This window comes from Corvus hawaiiensis, chromosome 6 (genome assembly GCF_020740725.1).
Source record: "Corvus hawaiiensis isolate bCorHaw1 chromosome 6, bCorHaw1.pri.cur, whole genome shotgun sequence".
Taxonomy (NCBI): domain Eukaryota; kingdom Metazoa; phylum Chordata; class Aves; order Passeriformes; family Corvidae; genus Corvus; species Corvus hawaiiensis.
In genome coordinates, this window is record NC_063218.1 from 20,492,254 (window position 1) to 20,506,290 (window position 14,037).

Sequence of the window (14,037 nt, forward strand, 5' to 3'; positions counted from 1 at the left end):
TTCAACAACTCTGGAAACAAAATTCATGTCTCATGGGATCCACTGGATTCCAAGAAAGAATTTAGGATTTCTTTTAGAGTATGCTTATCAACACATGTGCTGTGGTATACAGTGGAAATATGGCTCCAAATTAAGACACTTTAATTCAAATAAAAAAAACTACTCAGCATAATTACACCCTAAATTAAACAAACCAGTGTTCCCCAATTTAACTCTAAAAAGTACCAGTTTTAAGCTACTTGATTCTGGAGGCATTGCTAATAAATCTTACTATTTCCCAAGGAATAATGAATGGCTTGTAATTTAATTTTTATTGAGCTATTACCAAGTCCTATGCTAATTAAATCAAGGCATCAATACCAATTCCTCTAAATGAAGATCTTAAAATATAAATTATATATTAAAATAAGTATATAAATACCATTGTGTTGCCCTGAAAAAAGACAAGCCAAGAACACAGAGTAAGAACTAAGGAATTGAGAACTAGAGGGAATTTTTCTATGCCAGTCTGTCTCACATAGATTCATTCAATATTTTATAATGCCTGCTGTATTTTGCATGTATTTCACACCAACAACATCCTCTTCATGTAAGTATTAAGGGTTGACAGCAAAGGTGCCTTCTTTGACCAAGGGGCTTGTGAAAGAACCTTTACCCTGGGATGAAATGAAATAAAAGATACAGAGAGATGAGAGATGAGAGATGAGAGATGAGAGATGAGAGATGAGAGATGAGAGATGAGAGATGAGAGATGAGAGAGGATCACCAGACAGAAGAGCTGCCTCCAGGGGTTCCTCTCCTCATGCTGACAGACCTTGTTCCTACTGCACCAGGAGTCAGAGACAAAACTCCAACTGACTGCACTGGGAAAGTGATAGACTCAGACAGAGCAGGATCTTAGGTGTGTGAATGTCACCTTTTAGGTGTGGGTGTGGCAAAGTTTAATGGATGGATCACATCAAAAACAAATATTGAGGGAAAGACTTGTGACTCTTCCTCTGTTTTCTCTGCAAGATATTAATATGTCTTGTTATCTATATTAGAATAATCTCTAGGGATCTCAATCAAGCTGGAGATCTACTTTATTAATTATTTATATGGAGAGAATCATGGAATACCTTACAATTTAAGAATACAATGTTGGAAAAAGAGAGAAAAAAGTGATTTGTGTCACATTTTGGAGATCATTTAATGCCAGAACATTCCCAGCAGTAACTCTGGTATTTGCTCATCCACCTCCCAGCAGAAAAATTGGGCATAATTGCATAAATGGAACGTGAAGGGCAAAAATCTGAAGAGATCATCCAAGGTCACATGAGAAGCTGCAGAGATAGCAGTAAGTAAATCCCACTATAATAACACTAGTTCTTTAGGTGTTTCAGAAATACCTCCCACTCAGGAACAGTTTGGCTTCCATGTTTATTAGGGTGTGCCAGTGAGACAAAAATACTGAATCTGAATATCTGGTCAGATATACTAAGATTAGGAATCCCAACGAGAGATGATGCTGTGTATTAAAGTAATAGGAGATGGTAAAACATTTTGTCCTGAAATGAGGCAATAAGCAAAATAACAAACAAAAAAACCCACACATTAAGACAATTTGTAGGAATATTTTTCTCTAACTACCAGCCATTCTCAGTATGTAAAAAGCCAAAAACAATGGTGTCAGTGTATGAACACTGAATATGAAAGCCAACTGCAGCAAAGGAAAGAGGAGAGTCCCAGCTCACTTTTCAACGTGTCACTGCTCTGTAAGTACAAAGTGTGCCACATTCATGTTTAATATTAGGGTAGAAGTGGAGTGCCCTTCTTCAGAAATATCTGGTGGGTTGAGACTGCTTTTTACCTTTTAGATATGTATTTTCTTGGCTTTGGATTTTTGAAGTAAGTTCCAAGATCTTCAGCAATCTTCTGTGTTTGAACTGTATTTTGCTTTGGTCTGAATGCCAGCGTGTTTCTTGGCATTAATTCTGCCTGTTTATTCTATATACATTTGTTCATTCAGTTGGCTTGGTATGTTACAAGGCTGCTGGCAGTTGGGGCTTTTTTATTTAGTATTATTAGGTTTTACTATTTCTACAAGTCCCACCTAGCAAAACTTTCACCCTCATATTAAAATGCACAGAGCAATATCCACCAATTAATACAGGCTCTAGAAGTGATCATGCAGACACCATGAAATAAGTATAATGAAGGAAATGTATCCTTCCAGTGCTGAACTTTCTATCACTTTTCGTCTTCTCAAAGAACAAAAATGTTTCTGGTTTTTTCCAAAGTCATGTCCTCTGGTAAATTACAGGATGAACACACATGCAGAATATGCACACATGTGCACAAGCTCATTGAAAAAGAGTCAGCTTTAAAACAAAAAAAATCACCTTTGTGTCCAAACACAAGGTACTCTCTCAAGAAATAAGAACCAACTCAAGATGCCAGTAAAATCAAAAAGCGTATATCAGAGCAACAGCTGTTCTAAAAAGGCAGTCCCATGACACAGCTTTCCAGATTGCATGACTTCATAGGCACATAAGACACCTCCCTCAGCAGCTGCAGAGAAAGGATCCAAAGTCACCACAAAAAAACCCATCCCAAATGTGCTGGTTAGTGCTGCTCTGTAGATGGTTACACCTACTTTTCTCCTGGCTTGTCCCTTCACACCCTGGCTGTTGCATCTGAAATAAATCTGTCTGTGGTGTAGTGGGGAGCCCAAAGCACTATGCAGGAGGAGAGAGTGCACTTTCCCAAGGGATGCCAAGCAGAAAATATTCACCCATAGCTGCTGGCAGGCAGCATCACAGTGCTCTTCCTTTCCCATGACCCTGTACAGGTTGCTGATGTAGCCAGGCAGCAGAGAACAGAACCAACCATATACAGTTATACAGTGTCAAAGATGAAGAAGAAGGGAGGCCATGGGAACTATGCAGCAAATGTAAAACTTACACTGAGTATATGAGACTGACTAAGCTAGACCTAAGAAGTGTGGGAAAAGGCCAGCTGAAAGGTACTCTAACCCCTGAAGACACAGGAAAGGTGTAAGGGAACATATGGCAGTCAACTCATCCCAAAAGCATTGCTGTGGGAACAAAAAGAACTCATTAAAAACATTTTCAAACATTTTAAAGGGTATTTAGGAAGAAATTTGAACATTTTTAATAGTCCTTGTAAAAAGGGAATAAAAATCAAGTGGTCAGCCTTCTTTTAAATTATGAGGAAGGAACTGTAACCATGGTTGGTATTGTTCAAGTTTCTCTGACGCTGCAGAACACTCAGGTATGGGAAGCACATCAGGGTTACAGCTTTTGGTCCCCTCTGGATATAGAGCTTACATTGACTGCTGTGAAGTGTGTGGGCTTGAGGCAGGTTTTCTCCCTAGACTTTTGTAGACTAAATGTCTCTTACAGAGTTGTGTGAGAACTGGATGAATTCACTGACCCTGGCAATATATTCCTATTCTATGAATGTTTCTTCCTGCAGGGTTGATGAAGAACAAATTCAACATTTACAATGATTGCACAGAGGACAATTGCATAAAAGGTAGAACAAGATTTATCATGTCTGGCTATCACATTAAACATGCTTCTGCTATTTTACCTACGTACCACAAGCATAACTTCTTTTGTATTTCTAGTTATACTGAGTTTCATAATAAAGGTTAGGGTTAATACAAAGCAGCCATGTAATACATCCTGAGGTTTCTTTGGGTGGGTTTTGAGGTGTTTCTTTAATGAAAGAATGCTCCATTTATCATACTCCAGCATCTCATAAATAATTGTATGAACTGCACTGTAAACCCTAAAGTGAAATTCAGCTATTATAAAGAAACTACAAAAAAACTCATGTTCAGAAAAACAACCCATCCATACACACTTCTTTCCTCATAAAAATCTCCCAGACATTTTCTAATCTGTATTAATTACAAACTTCTATTCAGGAAACAAATGGTTTGTAATTATGCAATATAAAGAAAAATAGCCACACACAAAAATCTCTTTTTCCCCCTAGACTGACAGTTTTTCAAATGCTTGCCAGCAGGTTAAGAAATGCTTCTTATAAAATCAATTACAAGAGTGCCACAAATAGTCATTTCAGTCCAGTCTCCTACACCATAAACATTTTTTGCCAGGACAATCATGCTTAAAATAAATGTTCCTGTGTACTCCTTTTATTTTGCACTCTCACTCCTGCAAAATTTCAGTTGCAATAGTCTCAATGTATTCAGCTCTTACCAAAAAAACAAAAAAAAAAGAGATGCATTTCCATGGAGGACCTATCTGCTGATTATGCTTCTTGCTTCTCTTCAGTAATTCTTACTGTCACCATCCTTTGAGAAGGCACTTAGACAATTACCCAAGTCCCTGAGAGGTGCTTCTGTTTAACTGCAGCAGGAAACATGGACAGAAACAAATTCCACGTCTTTACATGGGCAAGCACGGGGGCTGCCCCAACCCATGTTGGTCCCCAGCTCTGCTCTGCAGCAGCTCACAACCCCTGCCCACTGTGAGGTACAGCTGCACACCTCGGCACCGCCTGCCAAACTCAGGGTCAGGTCCTTCTGCTTTTTCCTTTCCACAAAGTAAACTTGAGTTCCAAACAGATAGCCATATAATACAAGAAAGCAAACCACTGTAAAGCAATCTAAGGATGGTGATCCATTAACATGACCATCCCTTTCTGTCTAGCATGCCCTTCATGATTTCCCTGCTACAGAACAGCACAAGTTCTACTTACAAGCTACATTTAATCTTCATGTACTACTTCTGTGAGCCAAGCTTATACCATTATGTCAGCTTGCTAAACAAAGGAAGAGCAATTTTGTAGCTGGAGAAACTGAAGCACTGAAAAGCAATGCAATCCATCACAAAGCAAGATCCTGTTGGAAAGACTGGATTCTTCCTTGTTTTTTCACTCTTCCTTCCTGCACTGCTACATGTAACACAGAACAAGAAAACTACCATGAGTATAAGAACAGGGAAAATTTAATCATACTTCAGCCATGTCTCCAAAACATGGGAAATGGAAAAGCTGTATAGTAGGCAGAGTGGAAACCTGCATCTGAGAAAATTTAGTTCACCTATCAGGCATCACAAATCAAAATACACAGAATTTTTCTATTCAAACTCACTGATTTATTGTTATAAGACTATATGTAATTAATAAGATTAATTCACCTTTTATTTGTGCTGGCAAGTCCAGAAGGACTAAACTTGGATTCAGAAGTGGAGGAAAACAATTTTTTTTAAGTTATATTTTTCTGCCTGTTGTGGGTTTTGGACACCTCCTACTTTCCACAGTTCTTGAGATAGATTCACAGGTTCATAAGACAACTTTCCATGAATGTATAAGTGAAGGAGAGCCCGTGATAACCCACCTCACTGCATTCCCTTTCTACACAGGATAGATACTAAAATTATTTAGCTCTTTGCCACACTGTAAGGTCATGGGGACCCTCTCATTTGAAAGACTTACTCAGTAAGTACTCCTGCCCCTAAAGTTGCTCCTGTAACCTCCTGCTTACAAAATTAAAAATCTACATGAACAGCAAGGATCTAAAAGCATTTTCTTCGTTATTGGTTAAACATTCGTGTTTCATATGACTCTAGCATTTATTACTTTGTTTATGCACAAATGCTTTGTAATGTAGAGACAGGTAAGTCTGTCTTATCAGCTGACACTGTATCAAGGTGACACTATCAAGGGTACTTGCAGTATTTAACAATATTATCCTGCTGAAAGCCTTTGGGGGCTCTTATTCATGGAGCAGAGGAGCAAAGTGAATTATATGGAGAGATCCACAAATGTGCAGTAAACCCCTCCTTCACAGCATGGTACAGCTGCATCTGCCAAACCTCGTACCAACTCAAATCAGAGCCTTACATACCTCAGAGGGCTACAGACTAAATCATCAGAGGGACTCTGGACATCATTACAGCCCATGGAAAGGATAACTTAGTGCAGACTGCTACTTCTGACAGGCATCACTACCACTAGCACCATAATTTTCCCCCAGAGATAGAGGAGATACTGTTTTTAAAACCAACAGAATACGGCTGAATTTGCCAAGCCACACACTAGACTTTTAGTAATAAGAGCAGATTTTTAGACATGACATATGAAAGAGGTGTTTATGATCACTCATTAAAGAAAAAATGTAGCACCTCAGGAATACATGTGAATATATTCTCCAGCTCACCCACGACCACCAGTTCCCATTCTATTGAAGAATAAAGACCTTCTAAGGCCGTTAGTAAACAACTAATTTCTTTGATCTGTTATTTTGATTATGGAACAAAGAGTTTCTGTGCAGCATAAAAAATTAGTTCACCCATAATACAGTGTCAGACATACTGTTGTCTTGAATGTTTTTCATCTCCCAGCTCTCTATAAGATATGCAGTACCATCTACTTTTTTTCTGAGCAACCACATATGGACCCCGATCTCTCTGCACAGTACAGAATAGGCAGTGAGAAACTGCAAGTTCCAAGAAATTAATGCAATAAGCCTTACATTCTACATTTATTTTATTTTTAGTCTTAGCTAAGCCTATTGTATGTTCTTAAATTGAAACCAATACATTTTATCTAGTTTTAATCTTTATTTGAACTCTATCCAAACCTCTTCTGTCTTCTCCAAAATGCTTCTGTGTTAGTAGGTATGATACTTCATCCATACATCAGAACTAACAGCTAGTGCACTATATATTGAACCCATAAAGTATGCAGCTGACAAGTACTGACATTAAGTATCAGCAGAACTGCAGGAGACATGAGCGCTTGGACTCTAGTGGCAATGATTTCTAATAGCAGAAACCTTCTTAGTATCGTGCCTCATTACTTTAATACTTTGTGTGAAGTATTATATCCATTATAGATAAAGGATGACATCTTTCATTAACAGCTCTAAGACAAAAAGCACTTAACTTCTCATTACTGTGAAGAGAGTCATATTCCAGCACTAAACTTAAGAGCCACTTACAAAGCATTCAGCACCTTGTGCTTTCTTGTAGACACTCGCCTTGAATTTAGTCCTCACCTCTGCTTACAGCAAGGGTGATGCATTAGACAATTCCACTATTGTAGATTGTCATGGCAGAAGAGACATTAATTTACTGGGGGATAAGAACAGTTTGCCTCCACTCCTTACTACCCATTGCTTTGTCCTGTTCTTATTCCTTGAGCTGGCTTAGGGAATCTGTAAAGTCTTGCATTAAAGCCCTTGGGGTTTTTTGCATGAAAGATGCCCTTCTATTCCAGACAGAAGAATTTCAAGAAAATACATGAATACTTCTTAAGGAAATGAAAAATCGAACTTTTGGAGAGTTGTGCTTACTTTATGCCAAGCTACATGCTAAAGCAGATGATCAAACAAATATTCATGTTTTCTTGTGTCATGGGGTAGCTATTCTGAAACTGGAGATAGTTTGGAAAAAGGTAAGCCCTGAAAGAAAAATGTAAAAAAAAAAAAAAATAGAACAAACATATTTTACTGCACTTACTGGCAAGAAGAAAGGAATTGGCAGATAAGAAGCATGAAAATTCCTTTTCTGCCTTACAGAACATTATGCTTTAAAATACATGTACACCACTTGTTTCATTTTCTAATCTTGTTCTATTTTCTGACAACATCATGAAGATTTGATTCCTGTACCCTTTGCTTGCATTGTAAAGCATTTTACTTTGTGATTACTTCCAATCAAATTCAGAGAAACTATTTTAAAAGTGATTGCTAGCCTGATTATGGGTGACAAAACTCAGTCTGTATCTTGCCAAGGTCATCAGAGAGGAAAAAAGTGATTTGGCAAATCTTTTTTTTTCCTTTTTTTTTTAACCTCTGAGAAGCATAGAAACAAAAAGGGAAAGAAAACAAAATATCTAGTTCTCAGTACAAGCTAGAACAATCTAGATGACAGACCTGCATCCTGACTGCAGTTGTACAGGCCCAGAATGTTCAAAGTATCTCTTCCCCTCTCTCACTGCATTACGTGGCTATGGGTTGGGTAAAGGGTTTGGACCACACCTTCCACACACAGAGACATACACAGACTCTCCCTGAGGCTGTCACAGCTGTGAGTCTAACCTGTTGAACTCAGTTCTTTTTACTAACTTTGTGTTTATTGCGCCAAATGCTCCCCTTCTACCCTTGTATCACCATCCAAACTACCTTAACACCTGAGGCAACTTCAGGCCATTTCCATAGGCTCTTCAGCTTTTGTTCACATAATATGAAAAACCTTCAATAAAAGAGAAACTGAAATTTACAGTCCTAATAAAAGTTTGTTTCCATTTCAGTAGCAATACCTACTGTATTTTTAGCTGTCTAGTAAGTTACAGACTTCCTTACTCATTAACTCAAGAAATAGACCAACTCCTTTGAGCTGAGGCATACTAAATCATAAACTATAGAGCTTCTCATCACTATGAGACTATGCTATGTAACCTGAATTCTCTCTTCAATCAAAGCAGCTTCCTCATTACCTGTGTTTGACATTTTTTTTCACCTCAGTTCTTACCTTCTTTGTTCCTTTCCCATCAATTTCAGCCAGCATTCTGTTTTCTAAACTCCCTCCTACTTTTCTAGACATCATATTCACTATGCAGGTATGCTCTGATGACAGAGGCTGAAAACATTATGTACACTGGTATCATCAAAATGCATTGCATTTTTTGAAGTTTCCTTTTCTAGCCAAACATGACCTGAAATGGGAAATATGGAATTCTAATATTTCAGTCAGGAAGAAAAAATACAAGCACTGCCTTGGGGTTGAGGGGAGAACAATTGAATTGGATTTACTCTATTGGATGTACTGTTCTTCCAGAAACTGTACATGAATGACCGAAAAATGTCAGAAGTAATATAATACCACAAGTTACAAACAGCAAAGCTTGATTAATTGATAAAGAATTTTTTTTCTTATTACTGTATCTATTTAAATTTCTGCATAAACATTAAAGAAAATGGAGGTAGTAATAAGGTGCCAGGTAAAATAAGAATTGGCTAACAAGCAATAGGAAAGAGCTCTCGAGCAAAATATTCAGTTCCCCTCACCAGCTTGTTGAAGGGATATGAAAGCTCCCCAAGTATTTCACTACATTGCTATCTGTATACTTTTATCACCCTGCCAAAGTCAAAGAATAACTTCATTTTTTTAGAAATTACAGGTATTGGTTTCTCTCTTTTTCCTGTCCTTGTACGAGAAATACAACTTATGAAGGCTTTCTCTGGTTGGTTTGGGCTTTGTTATGTTTGAAAGAAAACTTCTCATTCTTCCCTCCCATTTGTTCCTCTCTGTATTTCAAAGAGACCAGAACTAAAACCAAGGAAAAAGAGACTCTGACAGGCCCGGTCTTTCTAAGGTCGACCACCATAGTAAAGAACACCCTTGGTGGTTTCCTCACTCTACTTGAAAAAGGGCACAGACAAAGCTCACATGTTCTTTGCAGAGACAGTGCACACAACTGAATCCACACAGCCACATCAGACAAAATTTATTTGTACAGCAGGAATCACATCATCAGCCTAAGGAAATAGGGATCATTTGGGAATTAAATATACCTAAACTTCTGGATCACTACAAACAAATGACATTACCCTGTAGTTCCAATCTCACCACCCAAATTCAGCTCTTACATACTCTTTAACTACTAATGAGAACTCCTGGTCCCATGGAAGAAGCTGTTCAACCTGCTCAGGGCTCATCTAAGGGACATAGCATTTAAAAATATCGATTCGCTCTCTCTGCTTAGTGGAAACGTCCACAGACAAAGAAAGGCTGGCTGCAGCGCATAATGAGAAGTCATTTTGGTAGGATTTCTCTTTTCTACTTTCCTAGTTTGATTAACATATCCTGATTTCAAACTATTTTTAACAAGTCATTTTTCTTCAATCAAAGGGCAAATGCTTTTTCAAGAATGTCACTCATCTAAATTATCCATCATTTTATAGTTTCCTGACAAGCCTCAAGAGACTCTACCGTAGAAATAAAATCTACAGCTGAATTAACTCAGACTGCTTTATAGGGGCCTGCTATTACAGCAGTGCACCAAATCTTGACAATCGTTGAAGGCTATGGTCCTTAGACCTAACTTTAGTTTTTGCAATAATTATCCACACTACATGAGAATACCGGGACCAGAACTTAACTTCTGTTGAATCTACATAATGCTGAAAGGATTTTAATACAATCAGTGAAATTATTTTGCATTTACAAGGGTAGAATTGAAATAAGAACAATCTTAGCAATGATAAGAAAGCCCTCTTGATTTTAAAAATGGGATAATTGGGTGAATTTGAAAACACATAGACAGACAGTTATGTGTTTTGTGTTTTTATGGAATTGTTCTGAGTATGAAATAGCAAGAACATCTATTTTCTCAAATTCAGGCTTTCCCGAGAGTGCAAAACCACCACTACCAGCCGAGATTTCTTGCTTCGCTGATGGTTACCGATCTTGACACTTGCTGGTACTCTGTGTTGTGAATAATTCAGGGATGCAGAGTTGTTCAGTGACAAACTATGGAGAGTAAAATGAGATCTGACATTGCTGCTTACCTGTTTGTGCTTCACAGCAGAATTAATAAGCAGGATCTCTCTGTTAAGCCTCAGGATTACTGAGAAGAGATCTGAATCAAAATGCCCTCATAAACGCTCCCAGTGTTTGCTCCACTCCAGCTGAAAGGAAGACAGCAAAGAGGGTCTTTGCCCAACATTGCTCGGGAACTTAAAGTGATTGTCTGACTGCTGTAAATAAAGCATTTGACTGAATCTAGAACAATGCTGTCTGCTTCTAAGACAGAGAATTAGAAAGAAAATAAATTTCTTCTCTGGAAAAGAAGGAACTGAAGGTCCCAGCCACCTTCTGCTAGATCCAGCTATGTTGCTGTAGAAGGGAATGGTTACCATGTTCTACTCCACCTTTTACTAAGAGTCAAAAACATCTACAGAGATGTCAGCTGAGCCCTTCAACACTTCTTAATTTGTTCAGACAAAACCACTTATGTCATCTTGGGCCTGGTTTGAGTTGACTTGCATGGATTTAGTTGATCTGCATGATGCTGGGTTAGAGAGCACTTTCAGTACTTACTCTAAAGGAAGTTGATAGAATACTTCATAGAGTGAGGTTAAGCTCCAAAATGGATCATATCTCTTTAGGCTAAAATCATTTGAAGAGAAGGAATCTTCATTTACACCTGATGTGTCTGTGGGGAATCAGTTGTGTGCACCAGTGCTGCATCCTGTCCACATCCTGCACTGGGCTCTTTTTCCAGTAAGGTTAAGAAGGCCCTAGATTGTGTTCTTTGCAATGTTACTTGACCTTAGAAACATCAGCAGAAATACTAGAGCAATGGAGCACAGATGAGTCAGTACCTTCTTCCACATCCATAGCTGGGTCCAGAAAATTATGTCTATGAAGGGGTTGGAGCAAAATGCCAAGAGTTTGTAGTCCAACCTGAGAGTGTGTTGCCAGGCCACTGCTGGAGTTTTTTCTGGGGCAGTTACAAGTCTCAGGACTTCTGTAACACAAAGGGCTTTTCAAAGAAAAGATTGGCATGAACTGAACCCCAGTCAAAGCAAGTCTGTACAGCTACTGACTGATAACACTGATAACCATGCAGAGAGTCTGGCCTTGTGACCTTCCAGCATTAAGGGTTTTTCTTTATCTCCGTAATATTTATGTTGACTTCATATTTTTAAGGTGAGGGATCTGGGGACTAGAGTAATCAAAACACACTTAAATGAAAAAATGCAAATCCCTGTAGTGCCTTGAGTTTTAGCAACATGAAACAACTGTCTCTTCCCTTTATTTGCATAAGACACCAAATCCCTCTTTTCTCTAAGCCCGTAGGGAAGATTTCCAATGCACTTGAGGCACAGCAGATTCATCCTGTCAGATGGAGAAGCAGAGGGCATTTATACTGCTAAGCTTTCTATAGCACAAGAGTGTGGTAGTAAGCATTCATTTTCTTTAAATCAAAAATGAAAAGGGTATGCTAGTAAAAAGCATAAGCTTTACAAAATCAAAATGCAGTTCTATAAACCTTAAAGTGCACCTGTGATTACCAAGCATGAGTAATAGCTCACTGCTAAAGACCATTAGAACTTTCCCTGAAGGGCATCAATTTATCTGCATCAAAAATTTTCTCTACAGCACTAGAAACCCAGTATTAGTCATGTACAAGACTGAGAAATCTTAAGCAAAACAAGTGTCAGCCATTAAGTTGACAATTTTCATTTTACTGCCGCAGAGGCAAACGGAGTCATACAAAAAAAAAAAAAAAAAAATCCAACATCAATAATGAAAAATAAATGAGATATACGACCCGCATTCAGTTTCACTGATCTGCCTTTTCATGGTTGTAAATTTGCAGCCCATTGTATCTAGGGACACCATGTAGTGTCTAAAAATCATGAGTTTAACAGTTACTGGACCAACTTTGTCACTTGAGATGAAAGACATTTTGATTAGGTTAAAAGTATTTTCAGTAATAATAGTGTTGGGGAAAAAAATGTCTTTATATAGTATTTGCAATTATTTTTTTATTTTTCCCCTAAATTCTTATTCTGTGATTTTCTTTTTTTTACATTAAGGAGATGCTGCTATCATTAGCTGTTTTAACACTTGCACTCTTTGTAAGGACTGTAGCCTGAGAAGGCTGACTTTGTACTATGTGTTTGCTCCCATATAATGGATGCTGTACACTGTGTTGTTAACATGTAGTTACCTAGGAGTTCTCAACCTCACAGAAAATAACCCGCTGCTGCAGAAACTCTTCTATGTGCAAGATGACATTATTCTCTCATTTTTATCTTTATGAACTCTGGGTTGGACAAAGATGTTTTTTAGTCTTGGCAGAGTCTATGGCAAGTCAAGCTGGTTTACCAAGTACATTAAACTTTATGAGTTACTAGAGTTACTAGATGATTGTGGAGGGAGGTTCTCACGGTTTACCCACAGCCAGTAGCCAAGTCCCAAGCAGCCGCTCACTCACTCCCTCACCAGAGTGACTGGGGAGAGAATCAGAAGGTAAAAGCTGGAGAACTCATGGGTTGACATAAAAACAGTTTAATAGGAAAAGAAAATGCCATGCCCACAAGCAAAGCAAAGCAAGGAATTAATTCCCTGCTACCCATGCCTGACAGCTGTTCAACCATCTCCCCATCACATGTAACAGTGACTCAGGAAGACAAATGCCATCACTCCAAATGTCCCTCCCCTCCTCCTCCTTCCCCCTGCTTTCTCTACTGAGCATGATGTCACATGGTCTGGAATATCCCTTTGGTCAGTTTGGGTCACCTGTCCCAGCTGTGTCTCTTCCCAACCTCCCAGACACCCCCGACTTCCTCACCATTGTGGCCGTACGAAAAGCAGAAAAGCCCTTGGCTCTGTGTAAGCCCTGCTCAGCAATAACAAAAACATCTCTGTATTATCAACCCTGCTTTCAGAATAATCCAAAACACAGCCCCATACCAGCCACTGTGAAGACAATTAATTCTACCCCAGCCAAAACCAGCACAGAGGGTAGAACTTCTTTGGAAAATTTTGACAAAAAGCAAGTACAACTGTATCCTTTTTTTCCTCACACATACACACACAGTGCATATTTGTTTATTTATTTATTTGTTTATTTATTTATTTATTACCATCTATTCCAAAGCTAAAAAAAATCTCCAGGAAATGCCATATATTGTCATGCTAACATCTAAAGCTGAAAGCTTGAAGCTAATCATTAGGCTTAACAAATATCAAGGGAGCTCTACCTATGGATCAGCAGTTCTGAGATGGGCAATAGGGCTGACACTTTGCACACCTGCTTGTGTCTACTGAGGGTTCTCACTCTTTGCTTTTCTGAATTTTCTATGCATATTTCAAATAGACAAGGAAAAAAAAAAACCTAGTAATGGAGATTAGCTGCAAAACTACTTTGTCCGACTTCCCTCTTAACTCTTGATGTGATACAATGTTAATTTTTCATGCCCAGCAGGGAGCCAGCAGTCTGTCACACAGGTGGAGTATTTTTTCAAGTTGAAGAAATGAACTT